The 9989-nt window shown below is 42.5% G+C and overlaps 1 pseudogene; it reads right to left on the bottom strand.

Moving 5' to 3' along the window:
* Positions 1-7533: 7533 nt before the first annotated feature.
* On the bottom strand, positions 7534-8864 carry LOC112626686 (annotated as a pseudogene).
* Between the last annotated feature and the right edge of the window lie 1125 nt (positions 8865-9989).

A 9989-nucleotide genomic window follows, 5' to 3' on the forward strand; every position in this document is an offset into this window, starting at 1 on the left:
GAGTAGCCCGTCTGACTGTAATATACATTTTATTTAATTTTTTGTGACAGGGTCTTGCTGTTGCCCAGGCTGGAGCACAGTGGTGTGATCTTGGCTAACTGCAGCCTCGACCTCCTGGGCTCAAATGACTCTTGGACCTCAGCCTCCCATGTAGCTGGGACTACAGGCATGCGCCACCACACCCATCACACCCGGCTAATTCGTGTAATTGGTTTTTTTTTTTTGGAGATGGGGTTTTGCCATGTTGTCCAGGCTGGTGTCAAACTCCTGAGCTCAAGTGATTTGCCTGCCTCAGCCCCCCAAAGTGCTAGGGTTATGGATGTGGGCCATTGTGCCCGGTTATAATATACATTTTATTAAAACAAAGAGTTTATTTCCTTTTTAAAATTTATTTTCATTTTTTTACTTTAAGTTTTGGGATACATATGCTGAACGTGCAGGTTTGTTACATAGGTATACACGTGTCATGGTGGTTTACTGCACGCATCAACCCATCATCTGCATTAGGTATTTCTCCTAATGCTATCCCTCCCCTAGTCCCCTACCCCCAGACAGGCCCCGGTATGTGATGTTCCCCTCCCTGTGTCCATGTGTTCTCACTGTTCAACTCCCACTTATGAGTGAGAACATGCGGTGTTTGGTTTTCTCTTCTTGTGTTACTTTGCTAAGAATGATGGTTTCCAGCTTCATCCATGTCCCTGCAAAGGACATGAATGCATCCTTTTTAATGGCTGCATAGTATTCCATGGTGTATATGTGCCACATTTTCTTTATCCAGTCTATCATTGATGGGCATTTGGGTTGGTTCCAAGTCTTTGCTATTGTGAACAGTGCTGCAATAAACATACGTGTGCATGTGTCTTTATAGTAGAATGATTTATAATCTTTTGGGTATATACCCAGTAATGGGATTGCTGGGTCAAATGGTATTTCTGTTTCTAGATCCTTGAGGAATCGCCCTACTGTCTTCCACAATGGTTGAACTAATTTACACTCCCACCAACCGTGTAAAAGTGTTCCTATTTCTCCTTATGCCCTACAGCATCTGTTGCAAAACAGTTTATTTCCTACACAATTTGCTCATTGTCTATAAGACTGGGGGAAAAAAAAGGAGAAAAATGTGACAAGTGACTAAATAATTTCAGTGACGACTAGGTCATTTGTGAAGTTTATCAGCCAACAAAACGTAATAGGCTTGAGTTGGTCCCTAGTCTCCCAAATATCCCCTCTCCGCGGCTCTGGAGGGCTGTGATGTCAACAAGGAATAATGGCTCCCATCCAGGGTTCTGGTTGTTTTCTCCTTCAGTTTTCACAATTCTTAAAAGAAGTACTTACATCAGGTATAACTCCCAATGCAATCCCTCCCCCCTCCCCCCTCCCCGTGATAGGCCCCGGTGTGTGATGTTCCCCTTCCCGAGTCCAAGTGATCTCATTGTTCAGTTCCCACCTATGAGTGAGAACATGCGGTGTTTGGCTTTCTGTTCTTGTGATAGTTTGCTGAGAATGATGGTTTCCAGCTGCATCCATGTCCCTACAAAGGACACAAACTCATCCTTTTTTATGGCTGCATAGTTAGTTGATGGGTGCTGACGAGTTGATGGGTGCAGCACACCAACATGGCACAAATATACATATGTAACAAACCTGCATGTTATGCACATGTACCCTAGAACTTAAAGTATAATAATAATAAAAAAATAAATTAAAAAAAAAAAAAAAGAAGAAGCACTAACCTACTTTCTTTCTCTCTGCTGGGGTGGATGTGATTACAAAGCTCTTCTTAGCCCCAGGAAAAGATTATTGTTACCTGTGGTCCTAAGAGACCGGCTTTATTTCTCAAGCCTTTTGTATGTGTGCTGGGAAACCCTAGGTTTAAATGTCTCTTCTCTAGAGAGCTGGGCGATCTTTCACCACCACAAAGTGGCCCAACCTCACACTCTGTCTGAGGGTTACTCTGGAGTCCCTCTGCTGGCCATGAGAAACAAGAGCAGAAAGCAATTCTTTAGAATAAGAAACCCAGAATTTTATGTTTGAAAGTGATACGTAGAGAGGCAAGACTATTCCTGCTCAGCAAAAGGAAGTTACACTCAGGTTATGATCTAAAGCGGTGAGACTAGACGCAAAATCAAAATTAATTTAATACAGGGTACTGGAAAAAAATAACTCCTTTGAGGAATACCTGGAATGTACAACTAATGTTTTGTTTTTAGAACAAGGCTGGAAATCAGTGGAGATTGCTGAGGTTGGAGCAAACCCACTGGAAGGCATGCTCCTTACCCACACATACTCTGCCTTTCCCTCAGCTTGCTTTGGTCTGGTCTAATTCATGAGTCAGATTACCAAGGTATCATACAAATAGAGAGATGCCATACAGATACCAAAGTGAACCGATGGAATCAGACACTTGCGTGTGCGCAACGGATGCAGCTCTCTAATTATGGACTGGGCTTCGTGGTCCATTGGCCCTGGGTTTCATTAACTGCCCAGGCTCCCTCCAGAGACTCAGGGCATGTTTTGTTGCTGTGGGTGGTGCTCCTGCTCTACCAAAGGGACCACAAGACAGCATGCATTTCAGATGATGACACAGAATAGGTGGTGAAGGACTTCTTCTACAAAAAAAAGCAGTTCCTGGTGTTTGTCACCAAAAGGATGAGAAAAAGAGAAATGAAAATCAACTACATATGCAACAACGTCATATCTTCTCTTGACTCATTTTCTGATCAAACAAAAATGAAAATAAAATCCATGCACTATACAGTGACTTAGAAGTATCTACCAGCCCAGAGGAGAAGTAGATAAAGAGTGAAAATATCTCAAAGGAGATGGATGATAAATGGATGGCATTTGGTGGAAAGTCCTGACAATACATCGAAGGAGAAACTGGTCACCTGTGGTTAGGAAAGGGCAAGGTACTGAGGGGCCTTGGCCATCCCTGAGATGCAATGCATCACAGCAGCCAGTGGGGGTCAGAGGTGCTCCATGGCTTAGGGTGCCTTTAACCCTCAGCCTGCAAATCCTGCTCACAGGAGACCAGCTGGACCTCCTTTGGAGCTAGCACTTCCCTCCAGGCAGAGCAGAACTGTAAAAACATAGGAGGTGGTTGATCTCATATGCTTTACCGCAAGCTCAGTTTTGACTTCAAGACAGTTCGCTTTTATTTTTTCTTTCACTTATTCTCTTCCCGTTTCTCTTGTTCCCAGCAAGAACCTCTCTGTTGATCATGGATACAGGACAGTCATCTCTCTGAATTAAGCATGTGAGCACCTGAAATCAAGGACTATGGCCTGTTTCCTGAACCCTTATCTCTCTAGTGTACAGAACTTTTTTTTAGGTCACTGGCAGTTTGGAGACAATGCTTAAGTGGGTGGGTGGCTCTGGTTGGTTTATAGGTACACACGGGCATCCGGGCTGGAGGTGGCTCACACAAGCTCATGAGAGCCAGTTGTGTAATCTCTTCCTCGCTCCCAGTGAAGTGATGTCGTGTTGGAAGCTTGACGATGGCCACGGTGGGAGTATTTATGCTACAAAAATGGCCATTTACTGCAAATCAAGACTACCCTTCTCCCCGCAGCACTCCAGAAAGCTGGTTGTTAAATACAACGAGTACACCAGTGGCCCCAGGGCAGGTTTAAGAGTCAGAGAAGGTATAAATTGCTGATGAGGCCTGGTAGCTCATGCCTGTAATCCCAACAGTTTGGAAGGGTGAGGCGGGAGGATCTCTTGAGCCCAGGAGTTTGAGACTAGTCTGGGCAACATAGTGGGACCCCGTCTCTACAAAAAAATAAAAAAAAATTGGCTGAGTGTGGTGGCACACACCGGCTGCTTGGGAGGCTGAGGCAAGAAGATCACTTGAGCCCTTAAGGTTGCAGTGAGCCATGATTGCGCCACTGCACTCCAGCCTGAGTGACAGAGCAAGACCCTGTTTCAAAAAAAAAAAAAAAAAATTACTTAGCACCATGTATGTTCATGTTCAGGCCACAATGCATCTAGTGAAAAGAAAAAGGAGCAGAGTCTGATTAGCTGAGAGGATCTTCCAGTATGAACCATTCCGGACACTATAATCAACAATCCTGTAAAGATGCCTTTCCTATTAAGGGCAAGCAAGAAATTAAATAAAATTTTTGTTTGTAATTTTTAACAGTTGAACTGCAATGCTAAGTGGCTCCTGAAGCCATGCGCCCCCTTTTTCCTTTCAATTTTGAGCATTAGGAAAAATGTGAGCTTCCTTAGAAAGTTTATAACATCAGATTTATCATTTTTATGAAGCAAAAATCCAGAATAAAAACAGTGGCCACCAGGAACCATTGAACAATACGTGTTTGCTCATGTCATGTTCATGTGTAACTCATGGATTTAAAGGCATAAAGTTAGCTTTTCTTAGAGAAAACACTCTATCACATTCATGGACTAACTTTCACTCTGGCCAGTCTATCAAAATTACTGGAAGACACACACATTCAAGGAGTTTGCTGTGTTATAACATTTGCAACACTTTCTGCAAAGGAAATAGGTTTAAGTCATTAGATCACAATATGTATTTTTATCATTCATGAAATGTTTTCAAATAGATTATCGGCCGCATGGGGTTTCTGGCCATGCAAGGAAGATGGCTAAATGGGGGTGGTAGCTCTCTGGGCTTGGAAGACGGAGTAAAAGCAGTGAGCAGGAGGGCTGAGGAAATAAGTCGTTGTAATGAGGCGGTGGGAGCCAGGTGTCTCACTGCAAGAAAAGACAGTAATAAATATAGAAAAGGAGAAAGCTAGAATGAATCCTGTAGTCTATGGGATGAGGATGAGAAGTTTTGGTGTAAATTTAGAATTTGCACTATGTGGGGTTAAAGAAATAAAACATTGATATACATTTCTATGATTGTGTGCATATACTTTAATATCTTCATGTGTGCATATGTATACACATGCACACATGTACACAAATACATATGTTTCCTAGCTTTATACCGGAGAGAGCTTGGGAGTAGTGAAATCCAATAACAAAGATCCTATCTAGAATTTAGTTTCTAAATATTATACTATTTGCCATGAATATGGACCAGAATTCCTTGGAGAAATGGCCGATCTCACAGGTGGACCAGGAAAAATATGCCAAGTTTAGAACATCTTGTTGCTCCAGAAGGTAAGAAAGTAATCAAATAATGATGGCAACATAGAGGACATGGGACAGCTGGAAGGGGGGCCAGCTGGTCCAATCTGGGATGATTTGTGTGTCCAAGTAACCACAGTATTAGATTATTTCCCATTGATTAAAATAGATATCCATGAGTCTATCCTGATATAATAAGCAAATGAACACATAAATGGAAAGAGAATGCTCTTTCCTACAGTAGAATGCCAGCTAATGAATGTTGAAAAAATTCAGGACTTAGAGCAATTTGAGAACCATAGTAATTATTTTAAGCAAAATGTATGAATAGATTTGAAAACTGGAGGGTGAAAGTTGAGTACAGAATGGGATATTTACACAGTCTAGGAGTATCTCTCCAGGAAACACTTGTTGACTGCAAAGTAAAAAAAGGTAATTAGTGGCAACTGGGAGATACAGTGTTTCTTTTTGGAGTGATGAAGACATAGTAGAATTAGATCATGGTAATGGTTGCACAACATTATGAATTTATTACTAACCACTGAATTGTATGCTTTCAAACAGTGAATTTTATGTTTTATGAACTTATCTTAAAAAATAAAATTAATTTGACAAAGCAGTTACCCGCTCTAGGCCTGGGGAAGCAACCATCAAGAGGTAGAGTTAGCAGAACCAAGTGGCTCAGAGGGGGACCCACTGACTGAGCTCAACCCCCTAGAGATGGGCATCGCCTGGCTCTTGCTAGTGCCTGTGACGGAGAATGGGAGGCTGGTTCTGGGGCTGCTGAAAGCTGGCACCAACTATGCTGCTGGAGCAATACTGCTGCTGGAGAGACACTCCCAGAAAGTGCAAAAACCAGGAAGGAGGGTCCCTTTCCTTCCTCCCACCCTCCAGTCACGCTCTAAGGCTCCTGCTGGCAGCGTCTAAGGGAGAACGCCCCAGATGGCTTACCATATCCAAGAGCAGAGTATAGAAAGGTGGGCTTGGATCCAAGAGGCAATAATACATAACCAACACATAGAGAACAATGGAGAATTAACAACTCATACAACGGGGGGAGAGGATTCTTTTCTCATATAATTTTGTTCTTCTTAAAAAGAATGATTTGTTAGATCTTAAACTACATGTTACTTAATTTTAGAAGAACTTACAGAAATACTTTTATAAATCAGAAAAAAATCTTATTCCTTTATATATGCTAATTCTACATCTGAAAACATTCTTCAGCTCTTACATTGCTCCCATCTCCTTGACCCTTACGTATAACAGAGAGAATTCTGCATCCTAATATGCACACGCATTCCCACTTGGGTGCCTTTGCTCTGGGTGCCTTCCCACCCAGAGGTCCTTCTTTCCTCTTCTCTGTCTGAGTTCTATTCTCCTTCCATCACGAAGCCTTTTCTATGCATTTCAGTTAATAGTGACATTTTCTCTCCTGCTTCTGAATCCTTATGGGACAAATTTCCAGGTTATGCTTGGACACACATTGCCTTGAGTAACTAGCCAAGTTTTCATAGATATGTGCTCATGTCTATTTATTACATGGATGTTTCCTGACATGCCCAGACAGTGTGAAGCCTCAATGAATATTCGTTCATGACTGAGCCTCTATGGACATTTGAGAATAGCTTTAAAGTGAATAACTGTATAATAATTTTATGGAAAATATTTAAATTTTCCAGGAAAAGGGATGATTAGCTGACAACAACACCTCTGTTTCTGTCCCCATTATTTCTATAAGTCACCCACTTTTGCATGAGCCAGAGTTGATACTCTTATTAAATGCTTGGTGTTTGGAAAAGTTTGTGAGGCCAACATTTGCCTTAAGTACTGGTCAGACAAAGCTGAACCTGATGAGAGAGAAGGGGTCATCAGATTGCACATACTTAAAAAGTAAAGACACTCTAGGTAAGCCTGCCTCCCACTCAGGCTTAGAGAATTGGCATCAAGGTGCTCAAATAGACCCAGCACAGAGACTAGTGATGCTTTCAGGCTTGGTTCTGTTTGCTGCTCTTATAAATTCATTTTGTGCCCAAGTGGATTGCTCTCTCAGATGAAACCTCAGAAAGGTAAAAAAATCCTTCTCAAGTCAAAGTTTCATCCTCCTTTGAAATCTCTGAACCCATTAACTCAGGATATTAACCAGCACTTTCATGTTACCCACCTGACACCACCTCTTGTTTAGCATCAACCACCTTTTTTTGTGTGTGTGTGTGAAACAGCATGCTATATTTGGAAGCAGAGTGTTGCACAGTGACCAACAGACAAAGGCTACCCACTGGGCACTTACACATCGTACTCCGAAATACACACAAGATGTTTTGCTAATAAAAATCAATGGGAACAGGGATTCCTCTGGACAACTCCCCCAACCTCATCCCTTTCAGGGATTGAGAAAGCTCCCAACCATCTTCTGATGGCAGCGGTGGTTCACTAGAGATAGAACCCCTCAGGGATGCCTTCCTGTTTCTTATAAAGAACAATTTTCTTTTGATTTTTTGAAGTCTTCATTTGTTATTTTCATTCTATGTTCTCTTATGGCCATCAGACCAGCTTCTGTACAGATTGCCTTGATGTCAGCACCAGAGAGGTCATCTTTAGCCATGATCAAGTCGTCCAGGGTTATGTCATCGGCCAGTGTCATCCTGCTTGTGTGAATCTGGAAGATGTGCTTCTTAGTCTTTTCATCAGGCAGGTGGAACTCGATCTTCTTGTCAATGCGACCTGGTCTGATAAGTCCTGGATCCAAAGTTTCTATTTGTTTTGTGGCCATGATAACTTTCACATCTTCCCTAGACTCAAATCTACCCAACTGGTTCAACAGTTCCAGTTCCAACATTGTTTGCTAAATTTCTCTCTCACCACCAGAATTGGAGTCACATCTTTTTGTCCCACTGGCCTCAATTGGGACATTGGATGGTCCCCAAAACGATGGATGGTGTATATTCTTCAGCAGCTTGAAACATTTCCCGTACGAGTTTGGGCCCATCACATCCGAATAAGTTCAGAGCCAACCACTCTCAAGAAAGAGGCTGAGGTTTGGTTTGCTACTGCTTTGGCTAACAAGGTTTTACCTGTGCCAGGTGGCCCACAGACAATGACCCCTTTAGGAGGCTTTATACCCATCTCTTCATAATATTCAGGATGAATGAGAGGAAGCTCCATAGATTCCTTAATTTCCTGAATTTGGTTGTCCAACACCCCAGTATTGGCATAGGTCTCCTGGGGGGCCTTCTCCACCTTCATCATTGTGACCAGGGGATCCATGTCATCCATCAGCAGCCCTATCACGACATGTACCTCGTGTCTGAGCGGAGCCGAGTAGCCAGGTTCCAGCAGATCCTTGTCTACAAATGAAAGAATGCTGACATAGTGTTCTGAGCCCACAGATGTAGATACGATGGCATGATTGTCATCGATTATCTCTTCCAAGGTTCCTACTGACATCGGGGTCCCCCTCAGATCATCCACTTTTGATCTTTCCTCTTCTTGCTTTTCTTCTAATGGTTTTGTTTGTTCCTGATTTCTAATGAATTCTTCCTCCATGAGAAGATAGTCTAATTCTCTCTAACTTCAGTAATTTTAACCGACACTGAGTATGAAGTGTCACCAGTGACAGTTTACTGGCAGCATCTTGTCCCTTTGTTTTTTTCTTCTTTTCCCCCCACCCTAGTTGGTACAGGAGGTTAGTACTTATTTTTCTTGTCCTTGTCATCCTTCTTGCCACATCCAGGACCATGACCACCACCCTGACTTTGACCCATCTTGTCTTGGCCACTTGAGCTGCCACTGCCAGAAGTTCCTCCACCCCAACTATTATTTCTAAGTCCTTATTTTTTTATGTGTATTTTCTCTTAGGGATACTCACACTGGAAGGCTACCAACTTATATGTTTTCAGGATAATAAACAGGTACTACATAAATGAATGAAGGGGCTTGGTGTAAGACACTGGGGAGGGTAAAATACACAGAATGTCAGCTCTTGATGGGTGTTAAGGAGAAAAGTAAAGCAGGGAAAGGTGTTGGGATGCATATGTGTGAGACAGAGTAGCTGTGATTGTCAGGTTCCTGTGTCAGCGTGGCTAATAGTACCCAGTGCCTAATCAAATACTAACCTAGGTGCTGCTGTGACGGTATTTGGGGATGCGATGAACATTCACAAATAGTAGACTATAAGTAAATCTGATTATCTTTCATAATGTGATTGGGCCTCACCTCACCCGTTGAAGACTTTAAGAGCAAAAATTGAGGTTTCCCAGAGAAGAAGAAATTCTGCCCTAAGACTAAAGCATCAACTCCTACCTATTCCAGCTGCTGGCCTTCCCTGTAGACTTCAGACTTGCTGGGCTCCACAATGCCATTAGCCAATTCCTTGAAACAGATTCTAGTGTATATGCATGTATATATTCACATATATGTACACAAACACATATACACATTCACATCCTATTGGTTCTGTTTCTCTGGGAAATCCTGACTGATCCAGGCTCAATTTTGGATTCAGAAGCTTTTGGACATTCAACTTGCTAATTTCAAGTCTTTGCTCAAACGTCACATTCTCAGAGATGCCTATTCCAATCATTCTGTTGAGTATGAAGAATTAATCTTCTTCCCATTCTGTATCCCTGATCCCCTGACCCCCCTCTATTTCTTCCCACAGCAATGTCAGTTTTCACATAACTGTGTTTGTTAATTTTCTGTCACTCCTAGAATACAAACTGCATGATAGCAGGTGTCATAGGATGATCTCCCTGGGAACAAAACTCTGAGCTGGAGATTTGTGTTCCAGGAGGGTTATGGCGGGGGGGTGCTCTCAGGCACAGCAGCCATAGGGTGTGAAGGAGGCAAGACTGGGCAGAGAGTGGACTTGGATTGTGATTCAGTTGCAA

The sequence above is a fragment of the Theropithecus gelada genome, chromosome 6, assembly GCF_003255815.1.
Source record: "Theropithecus gelada isolate Dixy chromosome 6, Tgel_1.0, whole genome shotgun sequence".
Lineage (NCBI taxonomy): Eukaryota > Metazoa > Chordata > Mammalia > Primates > Cercopithecidae > Theropithecus > Theropithecus gelada.